This window comes from Sus scrofa, chromosome 1, assembly GCF_054392235.1.
Source record: "Sus scrofa isolate SSC_HxYL_T2T_F1_AM1 chromosome 1, Sscrofa_HxYL_maternal_Yorkshire_Landrace_v2.0, whole genome shotgun sequence".
Lineage (NCBI taxonomy): Eukaryota > Metazoa > Chordata > Mammalia > Artiodactyla > Suidae > Sus > Sus scrofa.
Window position 1 is genome coordinate 197,798,336 of NC_139383.1, and position 25,406 is coordinate 197,823,741.

At 39.5% G+C, this 25,406-nt stretch overlaps 1 protein-coding gene across 1 annotated transcript in view; it reads right to left on the reverse strand.

The window, feature by feature from the left end:
* Nucleotides 1-3,702: 3,702 nt before the first annotated feature.
* Nucleotides 3,703-25,406, reverse strand: part of ARMH4 (armadillo like helical domain containing 4) — a 272,008-nt gene continuing 250,304 nt past the window's right edge. The window contains exon 4 of the transcript XR_014823447.1: nt 3,703-3,818. The gene's annotated coding sequence lies outside the window, so the exon portion shown is untranslated. The remainder of the gene's footprint in view (nt 3,819-25,406) is intronic.

Here is a 25,406-nt window from a genome sequence, read left to right on the forward strand (position 1 = left end):
CAAATGAAGGATACATCAGGTCATCACAAAGACAGTTAATCAATCCCAGAGTGTCACAGCCTCTCTCAAGGATCCTTTCATGGGAAAAATAAGGTTCTGGAAAAAAGTTTCAGCCACAGGGCCATATGAGATGCCACAGAAGAATTTTATTATTGAGAAAATTAGATCCAAAGCAGAGATCCCCATTACTGGGATACACTGAGGAATGACACACTGGTCAGTCATAGGTCAAGGGCTGCCTGGAGGGAAGTGGCTCCTGGGCAGTTCTAGGGAAAGCAACTCCATAAGCTCCTAAAGAAGAGCTGCGGGCACTGGTTGAGAGGCTAAGCACACATAAACCAGATAAACAGAATAGGCACAAAAAGCCAAATGGTATAAAGGATCCAAGGTTGTGGAAGCTTTGTGAAATGGTGATGTGGCTAGACTGAATCTCATTTCTCAGAATTCCCTTCTACCTAAGACTCTGGTTAAGGAGTTCAAAAAAATACACTTTGTGCAAAATTTGGAGTATGAAAGTGGAGCAGTAGTACTTTCTCTTTTATGTTCCAGAGGTGGCAAAGGCATTTTCTGTAGCTCACACATGTTGTTTATCTGCCAGCTCACCTCGCTGATGTGGGACAGTGACCAGGCCTATAACTGACCTTTACATAAGGGAACTCTAGGGCAGCTCCACTTGCCCTGGATCCTCCTGAATTCTCTCCCAATCATGGGGCATGTGTGCTTGTTTAGCTCTATGACAAAGGATGCAAGCTTCTCCTGTAGAACAATCATGATATCAAGGGGGAGGCAGTAGAACTGATATGGGTTCCAGCTCATGCTTATGGATTTCAGCTGGTCCTCAGTCTCTTCACTTTATATCCACTCTTCCTTTCCCAATTGCTTTCCCTGCCTGCAAACTTCAGGACCCACCATCGGATATGAGGTGACAGCCTCGCAGAGACTCTTTAACCAGGTGCCACAGTTGTATAATTTGAAATCTCTGTTATAAAAACCCTATATATTTACAAATCATGAATACACACACACACATACACCCCACTTCCTGGTGGTTCTATTTCTCTAGTTGAATCCTGATTGATACAAAGTGAATCTGGGTAGAGGACTGACCTTGTCCGTCAAAGTCTAGTTTGGGTCAAAATGGTTCATGATTATCTAAAAAAAACCACACATTTAAAAACTGCACATTATGAAAACCTAATATAATTTAATATAATGTCTACTTTAAGTATTAGGCTATCCCCTAAAACAAGCTGTATAGAAAACTAAAGTACAGTAACAGAAAATTCCTGATAAGAAAAATAATTACATAAAAACTTCTCAAATTATTTACTCTCAATAAAGTTAATGCTCATCAGTAATGCTGGTGATCTATCCCAGTGGGTTGTTAAAAACTAATTATCACAGACCTTCTTTTGACCCAGTGGAAGATTTTCCTGAGCATGTCATCAATAAATCTTTTGATTCTGCCATTTGATATAAATTTTACAAGTTCTATTTCTAAACAATTTAATTAACTAGTTAGGAGATTGAAGACTCTTGCAAAGAAAAAAAATGTGCTGCCTTTACAGCTCAAGTTATTAGCTTGGGAAAGTGAAATCACTCAGTAATTAAATAAAGAATCACTATAAATATTTAGTAGTTTTATATTCTGATGCAACTCTGCATCATTCTGTCACACTGATAAATTCATTAACAATTTAAGTCTGGAATTTGGGGTCTACACAAACTCTAAATTATTCATTCCACCATAAAACTGTACAGCATCTCTGGAAGGTGTATTTGTTGGTGGCAAGGTTTCACTAATGTGCATTTATGGTAGCAGGAGAAGCGATAACAACAATATTTCTCATGGTCTGACTCAGAGAAAATGTGAAGTCCATTTATTAAGTGCCCATTTTCTTAATGGAAATCCAAACGGTGTCGCTCTATCCATGATGGAAAGCAAACACCAGTCTCCGATTCCTCTTGATTTAATGTGCTGATCAAAGCATTCTCATGAACTCCAGTGTCCCATTCTAAGACTAAGATTTTTCCATTCATGCAAAAGCAAGACAGCGAATTAGCAATGAATTTAGAAGCAAAACAAAATTCAACTGAATTCTAACTGTTGTTAACTTTATGTACATCTGTCTGGAAAAGAATTAAGGAGCAAAACATTGAGAGGACTTTTCTGCTTTTGCTGTTGTATCTCTTTAACACTTAGTGTATATTTACCCTATATCAGGATCTGGGATAAATTTTTTACATGTATCATCTTGAATCTACAGCTTTGCTGAGTTGTTATTATCCTTCTCTGCCATTTCCCTTTTTTACCCCTGATTTTATTGAGGTATTATTGATAAACAACAGTATAGTAGTTTAAGGTGCACAACACAATGGTTTAATATATGTATATACAGTAAAATGATCACCACAAAAATTTTAGTTAACATCCATCATCTCACACAGTTAAAAAAAAGTTTTTCTTATGAGAACTTTGAAGATCTTTCTTGGAAACTTTCAAATATACAACATGGTATTATTAACTATAGTCACCATGCTGCACCTTATATTCACAGAACTTATTTATCTTGGACTGGAAGTTTGTACCTTTTGACCACCTACACCCATTTCCCCCACCCTCCAATCCCTGCTGCTGGCAACCACCAGGCTGTTCTCTGCTCCTATAAGTTTGGCTTTGGTTTATTAGATTCCACATATACATTTCATATAATATTTGTTTTTCTCTGATTTATTTCACATAGCATAATTCCCTCAATATCTATCCATGATATTGCAAATGGCAGGATATATATATATATATATATCACATTTTCTTTATTCATTCATCTGTCAGTGTATACTTATGTTTTTTCCATGTCCTGGCTATTGTAAACAATGTTCCAATAAACATGGGCGTGCATTACCTCTACATGATAATTGATTTTGTTTCCCTAGGACATATGCCCATAAGTGGAATTGATGGATCTTATGGTAGTTTTACTTTTAATATTTTGGGGACCCTCTATACCATTTTCCATAGTCATTGTACCATTTTACATTCCCATCAACAGTGTACAAGCTTTCCCTTTTCCCCTTACCAACACTTATTAACTCTTTTTGTTGTTGTTGTTGTTGTTGGCTGCCTCCAAGACATATGGAAGTTCCCATGCCAGGGTTTGAACCCATGCCATGGCAGTGACCCTAGCTGCTACAGTGACAATGCTGCTTTAATAAGAGCCACAAGGGACCTCTTATTATCTCTCTCCCTCTTTTTTTCTTTGATCATAGACATCCTAACAAGTATGAGGTGATATCGCATTGTGGTAGTGATTCGAATTTTCCTGATGATTCATGATGCTGAACACTTTTTTTATATACCTGTTGGCTATTTGTATGCTTTTTTGGGGAAAAAATGACTGTTCCATTCTGTCCCATTTATATTTCTTTTTAGGCCACCCCCTGTGGCTTATGGATGTTCCCCAGCCATGGATAGAATCTAAGCCAGAGATGTGACCCATGTCCTGGCTGTAGCCAGATCCTTAACCCACTTTGCCAGGCTGGGGATCAAACCAGTGCCTCCACAGTGACAAGCTGGATCATTAACCCACTGCAACACAGTGGGAACTCCCTCATTCTGTCCTTTTTTAGCCAGATTGTTTATATTTTCTCGCTATTGAGTTTTACGAGATCTCTCTCTCTCTCTTTATATTTTTTAGGGGTCACCTGCAGCATATAGAAGTTCCCAGGCCAGAGGCTGAATCAGAGCTGCAGCTATTGGCCTACAACACAGTCACAGCAACACAGGATCCAAGCCACATCTGCGACCTATACCACAGCTCACAGCAATGCCAGATCCTTAACCCACTGAGCAAGGCCAGGGATCAAACCCAAGTCCTCATGGATACTAGTTGGGTTCACGATGCCATGATGGGAACTCCATGAGTTCTTTTTATATATCTAGGATATTAATCCCTTATCAGATACATGATTTGAAAATATTTTTCCCCATGCCTTAGTTGCATTTTTGATTTTTTATACTTTCCTTTGCTGTGATTTGATATAGTCCCACTTGTTTATTTTTTGCTTTTGTTGCCTTTGCTTTTGGTGTCAAGTCCAAAAAAGAATCATTGCTAAGACTGATGTCAAGGGACATACCCACTATGTTTTCTTCTAGAAGTTTTATTGTTTTAGACTCTGTTTTTAAAAGTGAGGAAACTGAGGCTCGGAAAAGGTAAACAACCTGTTTCAAGGTCAAAAACCTAGGATTTCATGGAGCTGGGATCTAAACTAGATCTATCACCAAAACCCATGCTTTTAAGTTATTTCATTCTATAGCCTTAGCATTACAAAAAGAAAACATAGAAAGACTTTTGAAGAGGACTAGTTCATGTCTTTGGGACAGGGTTCTTATACTATTCATATAATGCTGCAGAACAAATTACCACAAAACTTAGTCGTTTATAATAATAATCACTGAGAGAGGAGACAAGACGGCAGAGTATAAGGACTTAAGCTCATCTCCTCTCACAAAAACACCAAAATCACAACTAACTGCTGAACAACCATAGACAAAAAAGATTTGAACCTACTCCCCAAAAAGATACTCTAATCCAAAGAAAAAGAAGCCACAGCAAGATGGTAGGAAGGGTGTTTTGATGATATAATAAAATCTCATACCCACTGGGTGGGTGACACATAAACTGGAAAATAAATGTATCACAGAGGCACTCCTACAGGAGTGAGAATTCTGAGCCTCACATCAGGTTCCCCAACCTGGGCAAGAGGAGCCCCCAGAGTATTTGCCTTTGAAGGCCAGCAAGGCTTGAGTTCAGAGCTCCACAGGACTGAGGGAAAGAGCAACTCCATTCTAAGAGGGTGCACACAGGCTTCACATGCAATGGGATCCAGGGCAAAGCAGTAACTCCAAAGAATCCTAGTTCAGACCTAAATGCAGGTCTTAGAGGGTCTTGTGGGGAGGCAGGGTTTGGCTGTGGTTCACTGGGCGGGGGGGGGGGGGGGCAAGGACACTGGTGGTAGAGGCCCCAGGGACTATTCATTGGCATGAGTTTTCTCAGAGGTCACCATTTTGGTGCCAAGACCTGGTCCCACCCAACAGCCTGCAGCCTTCAGTGCTGGGACACCTTGAGCCAAACAACCAACAGGGTGGGAATGCAGCCTCACCCATAAGTAAATAGGCTGCCTAAAGTCCTCCTAGGTACACAGCTGCCCCAACCACACCCAGAGACAAAACACCACCCACAAGAGGAACAAGACTCAGCTGCACCTACCAGTTGGCAGACACCACTTCTTCCCAACAGAAAGCCTGATCCAAGCCCCTGTATCACCTCATCCACAAAGGGGCAGACACCAGAAACCAGAGAGGCTATAACTCTGATGCCTACAAAAAGGAGACCACACAAAAAACTGTACAAAACAAAAAGATAGAGAAATATAATTCAGATGAAGGAACAAAACAGAATCTCAGAAAAACAGCTAAGTGATCTGGAGATTAGCAACCTGCATGTAAAAGACTTTACAGTAATGATAGTAAAGACGATCCAAGGTCTTATAAAAAAAATTGGAAGCAAAGATGAACAAATTACAAGAAATACTGAACAAAGAAATAGAAAGTTTAAAGATTAATCAAGCGGAGAGGCAAAATACAATAACAAAAATAAAAAATTCACTAGAAGGAACAAATAGCAGAATAAGGGAGGCAGAAGAAAGAATAAGTGAGGTGGAAGACAGGTGGAAATCACTGATGTGGAACAGAATTAAGAAAAAAGAATGAAAAGCAACGAGGACACTATAAGAGAAATCTGGGACAACTTTAAATCCACCAACATTTGCATTTTAGGGATGCCAGGAAGAGAAGAGAAAGGGAACCAGAGAAAACATTTGAAGGGGTTATAGGTGAAAACTTCCCTCCTATGTGAAAGGAATCACTTACTTAAATCCAGAGAAGCACAACAAACACCATATATGATAAACCAAAAGGGGATACCCCAAGACACATATTAATCAAAATGACCAAAATTAAAGACAAAGAGAAAATATTGAAAGTGGCCAGGTAAAAGCAACAAACAATACACAGGGGAACCCCAATAAAGTTAACAGTTGATTTTTCAGCAGAAACTCTATAGGCCAGAAGGTAGTGGCATGATATACTTAAAGTGATCAAAAGAAAAAACTCCAACCAAGAATACTCTACCCAGATAGGCTTTCATTAATATTTGAAGGATAAATCAAAAGCTTTACAGTCAAGCAAAAGATAAAAGAATTCAGCACCACTAAAGCAGCTTTACAACAAATACTGAAGGAAATTCTCTAGGTGGAAAAAAAATGCCACAACTAGAAACAAGAAAATTACAAATGAGAAGGTTCACTGGTAAAGGTAAACATAGTAAAGGTAGAAAATCATCCACATACATATTTAAGAGTGGATATAAATAGTAATGTAGATTACTTTAGAAAGGAACTCGAAAATATAAGGAGGAGCCAAGAAAAATTAGAAAATTTGTTTGCAGAGATGCAAACTTAGTTAAAGTCACTGATGAGCAGAATGAATAATGCAGAGGAATGAATAAATGACATGGAAGATGGAATAATGGAAATCACTCAATCAGGACAGCAGATAGAAAACCAAATGAAAAACAACATGGAAGAAATATAAGAGATCTATGGGATGATATAAAGCAGGCCAATCTATGTGTAAGAGAGATTCCAGGAGAAGAAAAAGAAAAGGGGATTGAAAATATATTTGAAAAAATTATAGCTGAAAACTTTCCAAATCTGAAGGAAACAAATATCAAGATACAGGAAGCACAGAGGAGCCCAAACAAGTTGAATCCAAACAGGCCCACACCAAGACATATTATTACAAAAATGGCAGAGGTTAAAGATAAGGAGATGATTCTAAAGGCAGCAAGAGAAATACAAAGAGTTAATTATAAAGGAATTTCCATAAGGCTATCAGCTGATTTTTCTACAGAAACACTACAGGCAGAATAGAGTGGCAAGATATATTCAAAGTTGTAAAAGGGAAAAATTTGCAGCCTAGAATTATTCTACCCAGCAAGAATATGATTTAAAATAGAAGGATAAATAAAGAATTTTCCAACAAACAAAAAATAAAATGATACAGAAATACTAAACATGTTCTAAAAGAAATACTGAAAGTTCTCTTCTAAATAAAAAATAATTAAAAAGATATAGGATGGAGGAAATCACACCTAGAAAGTAATTATTTAAATAAGCCAGTGTAGAGAACTGGAAGAAAAAAAAATTTATTAAAGTGACAATAAACACAAGGGACTGAAAAAGTATATGAATGAATGTAAAAAAAATCATAATATGTGGGGAAGGAAAGTAAGAAAATCTAAAGTTTTTATGTGTTTGAGGCTATATGATTATCAGGCTAAAGCAGGCCTGACATAGGATGGGATATAGGATGGAATTAAAATACTTGAAAAATAGGGCAAGCACAAATCAAAACCAAACAATACATTCACAAAAACTAAAAAGAGGAGGACACAAGTATAAAATAAAAGGAAATCATCCAACCCCCAAAAAAAGAAAGGAACAAAGGAGAAACATAGAATCCACTGGAAAACAAGGTTTAAAGTGGCAATAAACACATATTTATCAGTAAGTACCTTAAATGTCAATGGACTGAATGCTCCAATCAAAAGACATAGAGTGGCAGACTGGATAAGAAAAAAAAAAAGCCTATATTATGATGCCTATAAGAGACTCAACTTAGGGCAAAGACACATATAAATTGAAAGTGAGGAGGAGTTCCTGTCGTGGCACAGTGGTTAACGAATCTGACTAGGAACCATGAGGTTGCCGGTTCGGTCCCTGCCCTTGCTCAGTGGGTTAACGATCTGGCGTTGCTGTGAGCTGTGGTGTAGGTTGCAGACATGGCTCGGATCCCGCATTGCTGTGGCTCTGGTGTAGGCCGGTGGCGACAGCTCCGATTCGACCCCTAGCTTGAGAATCTCCATATGTTGTGGGAGCGGCCCAAGAAATAGCACAAAAAAAAAAAAAAAAGTGAGGGGATGGAAAAAGAGATTTCATGTAAATGAAAAATACAGGAAAGTAGGATTTGCAATACTCATATTGGACAAAATAGACTTTTAAAAAAAGGACATAAAGCAAGACAAAGAAGGACACTATTTAATGATAAAAGGGTCGAATCAAGAAGGGGCTAGTATTAGGAGTTCCCATCGTGGCTCAATGGTTAACGATTCCAACTAGGAACCATGAGGTTTCGTGTTTGATCCCTGGCCTTGCTCAGTGGGTTAAGGATGGCATTGCTGTGACTTGTTGTGTAGGTCACAGATGCAGCTCAGATCCTGGATTGCTGTGGCTCTGGCATAGGCCAGTGGCTACAGCTCTGATTCAACCCCTAGCCTAGGAACCTCCATGTGCCACGGGAGAGGCCCTAGAAAAGGCAAAAGGACCAAAAAAAAAAAAAAAAAAAGAAGAAGAAGAAGAAGAAGAAGAGGCTAGTATGACCATCATATATATGCCCCTAATATAGGAGCACCCAAATACATACAACAAATACTAACAGACACAAAAGAGAAACTGATGGGAATACAATAACTAGGATATTTTTAATACCCCACTCACATCAATGGACAGATCCTCTAGACAGAAAATCAATAAGGTAACAGAGAACCTAAATGATGCAATAAAAAAATTAGACTTTGTTGATATTTGCAGGACATTATATGCCCCCAAAATCAAAATATACATTCTTTTCAAGTCCACAGGGATTGACCACATGTTGGGGCACAAAACCAACCTAAACAAGCTTAAGAGTATAGAAATTATTTTAAGCATCTTCTCTGACCAAGTTGGCATGAAACTAGAGATCAACTACAGGAATAAAAAAAAGAGAGAGAAAAAACTGCCTACATAGAGACTAAACAACATGCTACCAAAAAATCCAATGGGTTGGGAGTTACTGCCATGGCTCAGAGGTAATGAAACCAACAAATATCCATGAGGATAAGAGTTCAATCTCTGGCCTCTCTCAGTGGGGAGTTAAGGATCTGGCACTGACATGAGCTGCAGCGTAGCTCACAGACACTGCACAGATATGGTATTGCTGTGGTTGTGGTGTAGCCTGGCAGCTACAGGTCCAATTCAGTCCCTAGCCTGAGAACTTCCATATGCTGTGGGTGCAGGACAAATAAAAATAAAAATAAAAATAGGTCAATGAAGAAATCAAAAGAGAAATGTAAAAACACCTCAAGATAAATGATAACAAAACCACAACCATTCAAAATCTATGGGATGCCACAAAAGCAGTGCTTAGTGGGAAGTTCATAACAATATACAGGCCTTCCTCAAAAAAAAGAAGTAAAATCTCAAATCAACAGCTTAAACTATCACATAAAAGAATTAGAAAAAGAAGAACAAACAAAACCTAAAGTTAGCAGAAGGACAGAAACCATAAATCAGAGAGGTAATCAAAAAAATAGAGATTCAAAAAACTATAGGAAAAAAAACAATAAAACCAATAGCTGGTTCTTTGAACAGGTAAGCAAAATTGACAAACCTCTCACCAGACTCACCAAGAAGGGGAGAGAAACAACTCAAATAAATGAAATGATAAATTAAAAAGGAGAAATCTCAATGAATGCTGCAGATATACAAAAAACCATAAGAGAATACTATGAACAATTATATGCCAACAAATTTGACAACCTAGAAGAAATGGACAACTTTCTAGAAAACTGAATCAAGAAGCAATAGATAATTTGAACAGACTGATCTCTAGAAATTAAATTGAATATGTCATAAAAACATTCCCTACAAACAAGAGTCCAGGACCAGATGGCTTCATAGGTGAATTCTACCAAACATACAAAGGAGAACTTATACCCATCCTTCTTAAACTTTTCCAAATGGTTGAAGAATATGGAATAATCCCAAAGACACTCTATGAAGCCACTATCACCATAATACCAAAACCAAAAAAGAAAAGTATAGGCCAATACCTTTGATGAATATAGATATAAAAATTCTCAACAAAATTTTAGCCAACTGAATCCAACAACACATAAAAAAGATTATACACCATGACCAAGCAGGATTCATCCCAAGTTCACAAGGATGGTTCAATATATACAAATCAATCAACTTCATACACAACATTAATAAAAGAAAAGTCAAAACTACATGATCATCACAATAGATGCAGAAAAAGCATTTGACAAAGTCCAACATCCATTCATGATAAAAACTCTTACCATAGTGGGTATAGAGGAAACACACCCTGACATAATCAAAGCCATTAATGACAAACCCACAGCAAGTGTAATACTCAATGGAGAAAATCTGAAAGCCTTCTTGCTAAAATCTGGAACAAAAAAGGATACCCATTCTCATCACTTTTATTCAACATGGTACTGGATGTCATACACACACACACATGTGCATACACACACACACACAGAGAGAGAGAGAGACCTGTGTCACTTTGCTTAGAGCACAAATTGATAGAAAATTGTAAATGAACTATCATAAAAAGAACTTTAAAAAAAAAACTCATGGTAATCACATACCAAAAATCTACACTAGATACATACACAAATAAGAAAAAGCAACCCAAGCACAACACTAGATATACAAGGGAAGAGAACAAAAGATGAAGGGAAGAAAAAATACCAACAAAAACAAATCAAAAACACTTAACAAAATGGCAATAAGGATATACATATCGATAATTACCCTAAACATAAATGGACTAAATGCTCCAACCAAAAGACACAGACTGGCTGAATGGATAGAAGAATAAACCCATATATACGCTGTCTACAAGGGGTCCCCTTCAGTTCTAGGGACACAAACAAACTGTAAGTGAGAGGATGTAAGAAAACATTCCATGCAAATGGAAATCAAAAGAAAGCTGGAGTAGCAATACTCTATTTTATCTGATATGACTTTAAAATAAAGATGGTTATAAAAGACAAAGACAGACACTACATAATGATCAAAGAATCAAACCAAGAAGAAGAAATAACAATCATAAATACATATATATATGCACCCAACATAAAAGGCAAATAACAGCAGTCATAAAAGGAAAAAGCAACAGTAGCACAATAATACTGGGGGACTTTAACACCCCACTTATAGCAATGAACAGATCATCCAGTCAGAAAATCAATAAGGAAACATTAGTCACATTATATCAGATGGACATAATTGATATTTACTGAACATGTCATTTGAAAGCATCAGAATCCAAGTCCCCATGAAACATTCTCCAGGACTGATCACATGCTGGGCCACAAGGCAAGCCTCAATAAATTTAAGAAAACTGAAATCATATCAAGCATCTTTTCTGACCACAATACTCTGAGATTAGCAATAAACTACAAGAAAAAACTAAAAAACACAAAGATGCAGAGGCTCAACAGTATGTTACCTAACATCCAATGGATCACTGAAGAAATCAAACAGGAAAGCAAAAAATACCTGAAGACAAATGAAAATGAAAACATGATGATACAAATCCTATGGGACATGGCAAAAACTGTTCTAAGATGGAAGTTTACAGCAATAAAAGCTTACCTTGGGAAATAAGAAAAATCTCAAATAAACAACCCAATTTTACTCCTCAAGCAACTAGAGAAAGAAGAACAAAACTTAATGTTACCAGAAGGAAAGAAATCATAAATATCAGAGCAGAAATAAATGAAATAAAAAAGAATAAAACAATAGAAGAAAAGCAATGAAACTAAAAGCTAGTACTTTGACATGATCAACAAAAAAGATAAATCCTTAGCCAGACTCATGAAGAAAAAAAAAGGTGAGAGGGGTCAAATCAATAAAATCAGAAGTGAAAAAGGAGAAGTTACAATAGATATCAAAGAAATATAAAGGATCATAAGAGACTACTATAAGCAACCATATGCCAATAAAATGGACAACCTGGAAGAAACAGACAAATTCTTAGAAAGGTACAATCTTCCAAGACTGAACCAAGAAGAAATAGAAAAGATGAACAGGTCAATCACAAGTACTGGAAATGAAACTATGATTAAAAAACAAACATCCAGGACCAGATGGTTTCACAGATGAATTCTATCAAATATTTAGAAACTCTTGCAAAAAAATTGCAAGGAAGGAACATTCCCAAACTCATTCTATGAGGCCACCACCACTCAAACATCAAAACAGACAAAGATACCACAAAGAAAGAAAATTATAGGCCAACATCAATGAAGAACATAGATGCAAAAATCCTCAACAAAATACTAGCAAACCAGGAGTTTCTGCTATGGCACAATGGATTAAGTATCCAGCTGCAGCATCTTGGGTCACTGCAGAGGTGCAGGTTCGATCCCCAGCCAGGCACAGTGGGTTAAAGGATCCAGTGTTGCTACAGCTGTGGTGTAGGTCACAGGTGCAGCTCAGATTCAATCCCTGGCCCAGGAACTTCCCCCATGGGTATGGCCATAAAATAATAATAATAAAAATACTAGCAAACTAAATCCTACAATACATTAAAAAGATCATACATCATGATCAAATGGGATTTATCCCAGAGATGCAAAATTTTTTTAGTATCTGTAAATCAATCAGTGATACACCACATTAACAAACTGAAAAATAAAAACCATATGATCAGAGTTCCCATCATGGTGCAGTGGAAACAAATCTGACTAGGCTCTGTGAGGCCCTGGCCTTGCTCAGTATATTAAGGATCTGGTGCTGCCATGAGTTGTGGTATAGGTCGCAGATGCAGCTCAGATCTGACGTTGCTGTGGCTGTGGTGTGGGCCATCAGCTACAGCTCTGATTAGACCCCCAGACTGGGAACCTCCATGTACTGTGGATATGGACCTAAAAAGAAAAAAGCCAAAATATATATATATATATACGATTATCTTAATAGATGCAGAAAAAGCTTTTGACAAAATCTAACACCAACTTACGATTAAAAACCCTCCAGAAAGTGGGCACAGAGGGAACATATGATAGCAGCCATATATGACAAACTCACAGATAATATCATACTCAACGGTGAAAAGCTAAAAGAGTTTCCTGTAAGATCAGGAATAAGACAAGGATGTCCACATTCACCACTTTTATTCAACATGGTTTTGGAAGACCCAGGCATAGCAATCAGAGAAGAAAAAGAAATAAAAGGAATCCAAGTTGGAAAAGAAGTAAAACTGCAACTGTTTGCAGATGATATGATAAAATCCTAAAGAAAACTATTAGACCTCATCAATAAATTTGGTAAATTTGCAGAATACAAAATTAATGCACAGAAATCTCTTGTACTCCTATATACTAACACAAACAATCAGAGAAATTAAGGAAACAATCCCATTTACCTTCATATAAGAAAGAATAAAATTCCTAGGAATAAGCCTACTTAAGTTTGAAGGCCTGTACTCTGAAAACTAGAAGACACCGATGAAAGGAATTGAAGATGACACAAACAGAAGGAAAGATACATGATGTTCTTGGACTGGAAAAATCAATACTGTCAAAATGACTATTCTACCCAAGGCAATCTACAGATTCAATACAACCCCTATCAAGTTACCAATAGCATTTTTCACAGAACTAGATCAAATAAATTTTGAACTTGTATGGAGACACAAAAGACCCCAAACAGCAGAAGCAATCCTGAGTAAGAAAAATGGAGCTGATGGAATCTGGCTCCCTGACTTCAGCCTATGCTACAAAGCTACAGTCATCAAAACAATATATGGTACTGGCACAAAAACAGAAATATAGATCAATGGAACAGGATAGAAAGCCCAGAAATAGACCCAGGTACCCATGGTCTATTAATCTGCAACAAATTGGCAAGAATATACAATGAAGAAAAGACATTCTCTTCAATAAGTGGTATTGGGAAAACTGGTCACCTATATGTAAAAGAATGAAATTAGAACACTCTCTAATACCATACACACAAAAAAATTCAAAATGAGTTAAAGACCTAAATGTGAGATTAGATACTATAAAAACTCTTAGAGGAAAACATAAGCATAATACTCTTGACATAAATTGCACAAAATCTTTTAGATATACCTCCTAGTATAATGAAAATAAAAACAAAAATTTTTTAAATGGGACCTTATTAAACTTGAAAGCTTTTGCATAGCAAAGGAAATCATAAACAAAATTAAAAGACAACCCACATAACAGGAGAAAGTATTTGCAAAAGAAGTGACAGACAAGGAATTAATCTTCAAAACATACAAACACCTCTTATAATTCAATATCAAAAAGAAAAACAACCATCAAAGAATGGACAAAGATCTAAACAGACATTTCTCAAGAAAATAAATACAGATGGTCAAAAAGCACATGAAAAGATGCTCAGCAAGGCTAATCATTAATGAAATGCAAATAAAAACTACATTGAGTTTTCTGTCACTTCATACCTGTCAGAATGGCCATCAAAAGACCGCAAATAATGAATGCTCAAGAGGGTGTGGAGAAAAGGGAACCCTTCTACACTGTTGGTAGGAATGTAAATTGGTGCAGCCACTATGGAGAATGGTATGGAGGGCTCTTAAAAAACTAAAAATAGGAGTTCCCGTCGTGGCGCAGTGGTTGGCGAATCCGACTAGGAACCATGAGGTCGCGGGTTCGGTCCCTGCCCTTGCTCAGTGGGTTGAACGATCCGGCGTTGCTGTGAGCTGTGGTGTAGGTTGCAGACGTGGCTCGGATCCCGCGTTGCTGTGGCTCTGGCATAGGCCGGTGGCTACAGCTCCGATTCAACCCCTAGCCTGGGAACCTCCATATGCCGCGGGAGCGGCCCAAGAAATAGCAACAACAACAAAAAGACAAAAAAAAAAAAAAACTAAAAATAGAGTTACCATATGATCCTGCAATCCCACTCTTGGACATATATCCAGAGAAAAAGATTATTCAAAAAATACCCACACCACAGTGTTCATTGAAGCACTATTTACAATAGCCAAGGCTTGGAAGCAACCTAAATGTCCTCTGACAGAGGAATGGATAAAGAAGCTGTGGTACATATATGCAGTGGAATATTACTCAGCCATAAAAAAGAAACAATGCCATTTGCAGCAACACGGATGGACCTAAATATTATAATAAGTGAAGTCAAAGACAAATATATGATAGCATTTAAACGTGGAACCTAAAATAAATGATACAAATGAACTTATTTACAAAGCAGTCGACAGACTCAAACTTAGAAAGCAAACTTACAGTTATCAAAAGGGAAAGATGGCAGGGAGAGATAAATTAGGAGTTTGTGATTAACACATACACACTACTGTATATAAAATAGATAATCAACAGGGACATACTGGAGTTCCCGTTGTGGCACAGTGGTTAACGAATCCGACTAGGAACCATGAGGTTGTGGGTTCATTCCCTGCCCTTGCTCAGTGGGTTAACAATCTGGCGTTGCCGTGAGCTGTGGTGTAGGTTGCAGACGTGGCTTGGATCCCGCGTTGCTGTGGCTCTGGCATAGGCTGGCGGCTACAGCTCCGATTCAACCCCTAGCCTGGGAACCTCCATATGCTGCGGGAGCAGCCCAAAGAAATAGCAAAAAGACAAAAAACAAAACAAAACACAGGGACATACTGTATAGCACAAAGAACTCTACTCAATATTCTATAATAACCTATATTGGGAAAAGAATCTAAAAGAAGGGGTATATGTGTATGTATAACTGCATCATTTTTCTGTACATCTGAAACTAACATTGTAAATCAACTATACTTCAATATAAAATAAAAATTAAATTAAAAAAATAAGAATCATTTATTACCTTATAACTTCCTACAAGCAAGTCAAGAATTTGGCAGTAGGTTTTTCAGATGGTCCTGACTCAGGTCTCTCATGAGACTGGGGGTGTCCGCTGGGGTTCAGCCCATACGGATCCTTAACTGGAGCCGGAAAACCTACTTCCACAATGTCTCACTTAGATGGCTGCCACACTGGTGCTGGCTTTGGACAAGAGGCCTCAGTTCCTCTACATGTGGGCCTCTCCACAGGGCTGCTTAAGCATCCCCACAGCAGGACAGCTGGCTTCCCCCAGACTAGCAATCCAGGAAACCAAGGAAGAAGCTGCAATGTCTTCTATGACCAAGACTCAGAAGTCATACATGGTGACTTTCACAGTACTGTTTTAGTCCAGAAGGGTGCACAGAGGATATGAACACTGGGAGATAAGGCTCCTGGGGAGCCATCTGGAGGCTGGTTACCTCAGTCCTCTTTCTATTCCTCTGGCAGTTAGCAAGTTACATGCTGCCTTTGACTGTGTTTCAATTGCCTCTCTGGCCATGCAGTTAGAAAGTCAGGAAATTATTGCAAAATTACTGAACTTCAGAATAGCTTTAGCTGGTGGTATGAATGTCAGCAGCTGAAAGCTAAGTTCAGATTTCCAGTTACAGTAGGTGAAGGAGAACTTTCTATACTGTTTGGAGTGGGTGAAAGTAAACAACTGCAGTAAGAGAAAGAGAGCTTTTAGAAAATGGAATCTTTTTTTTTATAAGAAAATGGAATCTTCAGAGAGGGAAAAAAAATCCACATGAAAAAGACCGTTGAGGTCAGAGCATAGAGAAAACTACCGGAGGGATCAGGACTCCAGTGGAAACTGAGGAATAGGGATGTGAGGAAGGGAAAACCAGTTTAAAAGGCAAGAAAGACGTCAAATCTCAAAAGACCGAGGCACTGACAGTGAGATGGTAAGAAGATCTTGTACAAAGAGCACCCCACACAACAGAGGGCAGGAGATCAGAAAGACAAGGTAGAAGCAGAACCAGGACACAACTACAGCACCCTGGGCAGGGGAAGAAAGGGTATTATCCTGGTGAGTAGAGCTTGTGACCAAACCTAAGCCCATATCTTGACAGGGTATAGTCTCCCCCCTCCAAAAAAAAATGTAAAAGTAACAGATGTTGCTGAAAACTCAAACAGCACAGAAATAATGAAGTCCGTCATCTCCTTAAGATGACTACCACTTACAGTTCAATATCTGTCCTTATAGACCTATTCTGAGACTGTACAGCCATACAGAGAATTGTATTGGGTTACCCTTGCTTGTTTACATGATAACATAGCTTTGACATCTTTCTGTATCAGTAAACACAGAAATGCCTCATTCCTCTTAAGTTTCTTGGTATTGTATTTTATGATGGTTGTGTGATTTATTTAACTAATCCCCCCAAAATAATATTTGAATTATTTCTAATTATTCACCATTATAAACACTTAAGATAACATCCCATGCCACATCCTGAAATAATTGTGGGAGTATTTCTGTGGAAAAATTCCCATAAGTAGGATTGCTGTATCAAAGAGTATGCACATGCAAATTTTCAGTGGATATTGTCTTCCCAAAAGGTTGAACAAATTTGCATGCATGTATTTTACATTAGATGTTTATAATTAACTTCCAAGAAAACTCAACTATAAGCTTATTCATAGTGTGAATAAGTTATTATCAAATAGTTCTAAGCCTAGTGTGTTATGGTGAAAATTCCATGCATTTGGAAAGACTCATCATGTTCATACTGTAGGATAAAATATGTCAGATGAGCAAGTACCCAAGTAATTATGTACATTTCTATAGATTTGAAGTATAAAGGCTTCCCATCTACCACATGGCTCCAGTTCAGAAGCTACAGTGTCTCCATGATTTTCCTTCAACTTCCCAATTCCTAACATTGTTGAGGATTTCCTCTCATCAAGAGAAAGCATCCAATCCTACCATAGTTGTTCAGGTAGCTGCAGAGTCGAGGGTTCCATCCTTCACTCAGTTCAGTGGGTTAAAGGATCTTGTATTGCGTTGTTGCAGCTGAGGTATAGGTCACTGCAGCTCAGATTCGGTTCCTGGCCTGAGAACTTCCATATGCTGCAGGTACAGCCATAAAGAGAGAATGAGAGTGAAAGCAAGAGAGAGAGAGAGTGTGCATCTAATAAGACAAGATCATTTTAGAATGTATCAGCTGTATTTGTGACCCTTTTCAGGAATATTTGCATTTTAAAACTGCATGCAGAGAAATTCATTTATAATGGCATTATTTCTGATGAAAATGTTAAAAGGAGAGTTCCTTTTGTGGCTCAGCAGTTAACAAACCTGACTAGGATCCATGAGGGTGCAGGTTTGATCCCTGGCCTCACTCAGTGGCTTAAGAATCCGGCATTGCCGTGAGTTGTGGTCTAGGTTGCAGAGGCATCTCGGATCCTGCGTTGCTATGGCTGTGGCGTAGGACAGCAGCTACAGCTCCAATTGGACCACTAGCCTGGGAACTTCCATATGTTGCACATGCAGCCCTAAAAAAAGCAAAAAAAAAAAATGTTAAAGAGGATTTAAACAAACAGATGAAGATATGAAAGTTACTAAAGACAACCTCACAGTTGTAAATGAAAGGAAGTTACCACTATTCACTCTTAGATGTGTCTGGGAGCAGAGGGCTGTGGTTCCAATCACTAGATTGGCATCTAATATTTAATATTTCAATTTACCTGGTAGACCTCTAAAATCGCTGCTAACAGCCAACCTTCTTTCCCTGCCCTCCTGTGCCTCCTCATCCACCTCACCTACTCACGTGCCAGGATTTACAGCTGGCAGAGGAGCAAGAGAGAAGGGACCCCACTCCGACCCACTTCCTGAATCCATGGAGAGACTGCAGCTAAATGCATTCAACCTCCCCCAGGGATGTCACTGCAAATCTCCTCCAAGATGACTTAACTCTTCAGGGAAATGAAAACAGCTCCACTTCACTAACAATGAGGATGAGATGATTAGATAAGTTGAAGAGGTGAAATTTCCAGTTAGGCCAGTCTTTGGGATAATGGGAATGCTTTTCAGGATGTTACTTTCTTTGAGAATTCTCGTCATGGTGCAGTGGAAACAAATCCAACTAGTATCCATGAGGATGCGGGTTCCATCCCTGGCCTTGCTCAGGGGGTTAAGGATCTGGCGTTGCCACAAGCTGTGGTATAGGTCACAGAAGCGGCTTGGATCCCTCTTTTCTGTGGCTGTGGCTGTGCCGTAGGGTGGCAACTGCAGCTCTGATTCGACCACTAGCCTGGGAACTTCCATATGCCAGAGGTGTGGTCCTAAAAAAGACAAAAAAGAAAAATATTTAGGATCCTGATACTCAGCTTTCTGTGGACATTATTAAGCCATTAATGTTAGTTTGTCTATTCATTCATTTATTCAACACATATTTATGAGAACATGTCTGAGCAAGGTACTGTGGTGGGCTGATGTGGAAACAGTTCTGGGTGCTGTAAGAGAAGCAAGCATGACCGGGATATGGTATTTTAAAAGTCTATTTATTTTAGCAATGCCAACAGGGGGAGAAATAAGCATATTATTTTCCAGACTTGTAATTATCTAAGTAAAGTTGCAGAACAGGGAGGGGGGCTTCTGCAGGCTGTAGATGCGGACCCTGACCCACAATTTGCTACTGACCTTTCTACAACTGCTCCTGTCAGGCCTTGACAACACTTCTAAAGGTTGAGGGTGGAGATTAAACAGTACTGGGATCCAGTGCAACTCAAGGACAGCTTTGGAAACTCTACTTGCTGAACTCAGGTAAGGCAATTAAGTGGGTGGATAAATATATTAACACCATGGTCCTCACCCAGATCAGGAAAACAGAATAGTCTGTGGGGCCGCTAGCTGACCTGTGCCCCAAATTTATGCTCCCCCTCTATAGTATGAATTCATTATTGGATGGTGACTGCCCAACCATAGATTTATTTCCCAGTATCCCTTGCATCCAGGTGTGGTCATGTGACTAGTTTCCACCAATGAAATATGAGTAGAAGTGATATGTGCCATTTTTCAGAATTTTCCATGAACTAGAAGCAAGAGACAAGATCCACAAGATGAAAAGAACCTGGGGTGTCTGAATTACCCTAAGTAAGAAAGTTCCCTGCCGGAGTTTCCATTGTGAGTTAGTGGAAATAAACCCGACTACTATCCATGAGGTTGCAGGTTCCATCCCTGGCATTGCTTGGTGGGTTAGGGATCCGGTGTTGCCATGAGCTGTGGTGTAGATCACAGATGAAGCTCAGATCCTCTGTGGCTGTGGCTGTGGCTGTGGTGTATGCCAGCAACTACAGCTCCAATTCAACCCCTAGCCTGGGAATTTCCATGTGCTGCAGGTTCAGCCCTTAAAAAGAGGGAAAAAAAAGAAGAATGCCCCCTGCTTAGGAGGATTATACACATTAGACTGTTACATGGTGGAGAAATAAACTTCTCTTGTGTTAAGCCACTGAAGGTTTGAGGTTTATTTATTACAGCAGCTAGTTTTACACCAACTAATAGAGAAAGAGATAAACTTAAGGAGTAAGAGGCAAGCATCTACTCTCTATCCTCTGTCCATAAGGAAAAAGCATTTTTTTCTAATTCATATAATTCAAATAAGAAGTTTTCTAATTCATAACACTTAGAAGGAAAAAGTAGTTGGGGAAAGGGTTTTGATAAGCAATTAGCACATGTCAGGGAGTTCAGTGTCCCAAAGCAAATTGTCTCTTCTCTGTTTCCCTGGTTCCCCATCATCCTTCACTTCTGCAGGCAAGGAGTGGTCTGGAAACAGGAAAGAAAAAGAGGGATCTTCCTAAGACAAGCTAATCTGAGGATGGGCTTTATGGTACTGCAGGTGGGCCAGTAACAAAGTCCACAGATGAAGACGTTTTCACTTGTAGAATCTGGGGGAAGGGACTGGTGGTCAGACAGCATTACCAAATAACCCCAACACCAGACAGAGCAAAGTGCCAGCCTAGGTGTCCAGTGACGGCCAGTAGGGAACCCAGTGGAAGATGCCACTGCCCCTTGGAGGTCATCGAAAGCTAAGGAGACCAGGGATTTGAAGATTCAACCTGAAGACAGTATGATTTTGACAAGGGCTTTCATGTGCAAAAAGGGCCAGTGAGAAAATGGTGATGCTTTTGGATATGATGGTGCTTTGCCCCTATAAACCACTCACCATCTTTAAGATCACTTTCTCAAGCCCCTTCCTCTTTGCATTTCTGCTCATAATCCTGGGAGGCAAGTCTCTCTGTTCAACCCACCCATAAAATCTGTGACAGAGACAAAGTGCTTACAAATTGTTTCCTTAACTTTTGATTAAAAACTCACCCTCCTTATTGTATAAAATGTATGTCTTCAAAAAGTCAATTATATTTATTTAATCATGATAGCTCAATAGAATTACTACCCACAGGCTCACTCTCTGGCTATAAATTCTTCTGATATGATATTTCCCAAATCAGATATCAAATATTAATGAATATATATAAAAACCAGGCCAATTACTTCATATGGGATTGGAAGACTTTGGAAAACTCTGCCCAACTAATCCAGTCACTCTTTTCCCTCCCTAAGGAACAACCTTGGTGCTTAGGTCACATAAGAACAACGGTACAATTCATGGGTAAATAGAAATGAAAATAGCAATGTATTATAATCAGGCCTATAACCCCTTGTGGGGTTTCTACTCCAAAGATCTTGAGCCTTCGAAGAATCCCATCAACCTCAAGTGGCTTGAGAAGATAAAAGCAGTAGCTGGGGCCCGTGGAAACATTTTTACAGCAGATGAATAGATCTCAAGGCTTCTTTCTATAGCAATAGAAACAATGATATTACAGATGTAAACATCCCTCTCCACTGAAAGGAAGAAAAATGAAAGGTGATTCCACATTCACATGTTCTGTATTTTAGGCACAGACCATCTTCCTAGCATACTTTGTACTTCTTTCATGTCTTCAGTTATTATAATGTTTATTTCAGGAACTTATTCATCTTGTTGAACCAGGACATACTTCAAGACTGTGGAAGCTCAGGCAGAGGTAAACTCAATAGCACTCAGAGCAGTGACAGCACAGGAATGAGACAAAACCCAGTGCTGAGCCGCCTCTTGGTTATTGGAACCCAGGTCGGCAAAGCACACCATCCAAGGGGTCAAGCAGGCAGGAATAGGCAAAAGAGGTTCAGAAGTAGGAAGGTTGGGAGTTCTCACCGTGGGACAGTGAGCTAAGAATCCGACTGCAGTGGCTTGGGTCACTGTGGAGGTAAGGGTTCAATCCCCAACCCGGTACAGTGAGTTAAAGGATCAGAGGAGGCTTGTTAGAGAACAGGAAGGGTATTCCCATGTTCATCACTTCTGCCTGTCACACAGAGCTCAGGTTGTTTGCATTTTGTTTTTCCCACATATTCTCCATAGCCCACATGGAGTCCCAAAGAATGAAGAATTTCTTTGAAGAATAACTCACTGTTAGTAGTTTAATGCTCATTCTGTACTTTCTATCTTTTGGAAGACTAGTTGACTTCCAAGACCAAGATTTGGCAAGAATAGATTCTCTTAGGAAATGGGAAGGTAAGAGGGAGATAGGCAGCAGAAATCTGGAGTAAAATAGAAGAGAGAAACACTTCTTTTTTTAATTAAAGTACAGTTGATTTACAATGTTGTGCCAATTTCTGCTGTACAGCCAAGTGACTCTGTCATACATATATATATATATGCATTCCTTTTCTCATATTATTTTCCATCATGTTCTATCCCAAGAGACTAGATATTGTTCCCTGTGCTGTACAGCAGGACCTCATTGCTTATCAGAGAAACACTTCTTTTAAGTGGAAATTTCTGAGCCAAGTGTGAAAAAATTGTTTCTTTTAATGTAAATGGAAGGACAGCATCTATTTGTATTTTGTCAACAGGATAATTTGTGTCACATTACAGAGTATATAGACTTGCTTGAGTTGGCTTGTCCTTATAACACACACCACCAAATAAAACAATAACAGAGTTCCCTGGTGGCCTAGAGGGTTAAGGATCTGGCATTGTCACTGCTGTGGCAGGGGTTCAATCCCTGGCCGGGGAAATTTCATATGCCATGGGCACAGCCAAAAAAAAAGTCTGTCTCTCCCTCTTCAGGTATCTCACTGCCTCTATCATCTGTCACATCCTGAGCACTTAATTCAGTCATCTCCTTCAGTATCTGTGGGGATGGGTTCCAGACCACCCCTAAAGACACCAAAATCCATGGACACTCAAATCCCTTCTTTTTTTTTTTTTTTTTTTTTTTTTTTTGTCTTTTTGCTATTTCTTTGGGCCGCTCCCGCGGCATATGGAGGTTCCCAGGCTAGGGGTCGAATCGGAGCTGTAGCCACTAGCCTACGCCAGAGCCACAGCAACGCGGGATCCGAGCTGCGTCTGCGACCTACACCACAGCTCACGGCAACGCCGGATCGTTAACCCACTGAGCAAGGGCAGGGACCGAACCCGCAACCTCATGGTTCCTAGTCGGATTCATTAACCACTGCGCCACGACGGGAACTCCTCAAATCCCTTCTATCAGGTGGCGTAGGGCCATCAGCTCTCCATATCTGAGGATTCTGCATCTGTTGATTCAACCAAACTGCAGATTGTAATTCCAGAACCCACAGTTGTGGAAGGCCAATGGAACCTGACTATTTACTGATTTTTTTCTCTCTCCTTTCTGTTTAGAGATGGTATAGCATACACAGGTCTGGCTCATACCTGAACATCGCCACTTACTAGTTCTGCGAGCACAAGCAAGTTCTTGAATCTCTTAAAGTATCACTTCCCACATGTGTAAAGTGGGAATGGCTCTCACCACCTTGCAGAATGGTTGAGAGCATTTAGTAATGTTACTAAGGCCCTGCTTGGCCCATAGCTGATGCTCAAACAGGCCAGCTACCATTTTTACTAATAAATCATAAAGGCCCTGTGGCAGAGCCTGTGTCACTAATCTTTTTATACCCTTAGCAAACCTCTCTGGTGTTTGACACCTGACCCGTAAATGCTTGCTTTGCAATGCTCTGCCTGCCATCTGTTAGGATATTTCCATTATTTCTTTAGAAGGGAATTCTAATGCTTAGTTTCACTAAGAAAATTTATAAGCACGTGAAAATTTTCCCCATTACTTACAGAATCATGAAAGCACGTGAAACTTTTCCCCATTACTTACAGAATCATGAAAGCACACTCAAACAGACTTTTCCACTTTCACCTGCTGCTGTGCCTTGATAAGAGGAAATACAGTTTTCCAACAATAAAGGCAGTGGTAAAAAAGCATCCTGGGAGTTCCCATCGTGGCTCAGTGGTTAATGAATCCAACTAGGAACCATGAGGTTGTGGGTTCGATCCCTGGCTTCACTCAGTGGGTTAAGGATCTAGCATTGCCGTGAACTGTGGTGTAGGTTGCAGACACAGCTCGGACCCCAGGTTGCTGTGGCTCTGGAATAGGCGGGTGGCTACAGCTCCGATTAGACCCCTAGCCTGGGAACCTCCATATGCCACGGGAGTGGCCCTAGAAAAGGCAAAATAAGACAAAAAAAAAAAAAAAAAAAAAAAAAGCATCCTGATGCTAGAAAGCAAGTTAGGGGAAAAGTCTGCATGGGAAAATATCTGTTTGGGTGCACATCTCACAAATGAAAATTGAGGAAACACCTAATAAACCAAAAGGCTAATATGATTTCCTTTGGTTGGGAAGATATCCTTAACCATTTCTTTTTAAAGAAAAAGAATGCGGAGTTCCTGTCATGGCTCAGCAGTTAGTAAACCTGACTAACATCCATGAGGACGTGGGTTCTATCCCTGGCCTCGTTCAGTGGGTTAAGGATCTGGTGTTTCCATGAGCTGTGGTATAAGTCACAGATGCATCTCGGATCCTGCGTTGCTGTGGCTGTGGCATAGGCCGGTAGCTACAGTTCTGATTGGACCCTTAGCCTGGGAACCTCCATATGTAGTGCTTGTGGCCCTAAAAAGACAAAAAGACCAAAAAAAAAAAAAAAAAAAAAGAAAAGAAAGAAAGAAAGAAAAAAGAAAAGAATGCAGCAATGGAATGGGGTGGGGGTGGAGATACGTAGCAAAAGGCACAGTAATGGGTTAGAGAGGGGACAAGAAGATGAGTGAGCCCAGTCAGAGAGTACCTTTGTCCATCCCCCAAAAATGTACTCAAGTCCTCTCCTCACTTCCAGCCAGGACAGGTTGAATCCTGCTGTGATTAGGTAGCTGCCCTTTGGCCATTTTTTGTCCCACTGAGTAGAGGAGAAACAACACTGCAATGAGCCACAAAATGAGAGAATGAAAAGAAACACTGCCAAATGACCAGACTGGAGAATGAAGGCAGCAGACCAAAGCTATCAGTATTGCCCTTCCTTAGAGGTGCAGCTGGTATAACTTGCCTCAGAGGTGGCCCCTCCAAGCAGCACCCCATCAACAGTCCATTTGGAGGTCTTGCTGTGGATCAGAAAGCTGAGCCCTTTCTGTGGATCAGAACTTTGCTGCTCTGTAATCTGTCCCATTTCTGTGGGATGCACAACCCCCAGAGAGAAGGGTAGCTGGTAACACCTAATCACAATGATGCCTGCCTTGGGTGCAAGCCTGCAGTTTTGCAAAGACTCTCATCTGC